The sequence below is a fragment of the Echinops telfairi genome, unplaced genomic scaffold (assembly GCF_000313985.2).
Source record: "Echinops telfairi isolate 266 unplaced genomic scaffold, ASM31398v2 ScPeMD7_7469;HRSCAF=8507_0, whole genome shotgun sequence".
Taxonomy (NCBI): Eukaryota; Metazoa; Chordata; class Mammalia; order Afrosoricida; family Tenrecidae; genus Echinops; species Echinops telfairi.
Window position 1 is genome coordinate 94,930,251 of NW_022111372.1, and position 1,056 is coordinate 94,931,306.

Sequence of the window (1,056 nt, forward strand, 5' to 3'; positions counted from 1 at the left end):
GTAAGATGAAACAACCGCATATTGGATCAGACTGATAAGCTACGGAAGATCTTTTTCCCCCTTCATCTAATAAAGGGTTCCTGGAGATAAAATCATTGAGAGGAAATGAGCATTTCCCTAATACATATGTGCTATGTAAATTTGATACCCTGCTAAAAGGCATATGTACATTTTCTTTATATTTCATAATTTAAAAATGCATAATGAGGTTATGTCTGACATTGAGTTTCACAGCTCTCCATTAGCTACCTTCCCTGTTAACTACACAGATCAATAATTATTTGTAAACACGTGAATAGGAATTATTACAAATATGTTTTGCATTGCCTCTGAAACACCTCAGAGAGATACAGTTACTATCAGTATCATTTTGATAATATATTTCTAATTATTTGTACTGACAATCAGTGAATGCTATATAGATATGGTTACTTGCTGTTAATGATTTATGATTAAACAATATTTCCTAGGCATGTTAGAAATTATTTTATGATTGATGAAAAACTGTTCATCTGCCTTGCTAACATAGAACTTTAAAGTTGGAATTTATTAACCATTACTTTATTATCATGGAAAGTCTTCACCTGCAATTTTCAGAGTATTTCCCAAAACGTTTGGAAATTAGAAATTTCTTTTATATTAAATTGCTCTTAGGTAGAGTGCAATAGTAGAGCACTATTGCTAACAACAAGCATCCTGGTGTCATTGTGGCTAGGCATTGCACTGCTAACTGCAAGGCCAGTGGTTCAAACCCATCAGCCCATCTTCAGGAGAAAAATGAAGCTGTCTGTTCCCCTAAGGATTTATAGTCTAGGAAACCCTGGATAGAGTCTCTATGAATCAAAATCAACTCAATGGCAGTGAATTTGGTTTTGATTTGGCATTGCTAATAACAGAGACAACATGTCTATTTTTTCAGAATACAGTTTTTCTGGCACCAAATAAAACAGTGCTGAGTAGTAAAAAAAATAGTATATATGCTTGAGAGAGTAGAGTAGGAAAAATAAAGTAAATAAGAGGTTATGTGATGAAATATTCTAAGAAGAAAAATCAAAA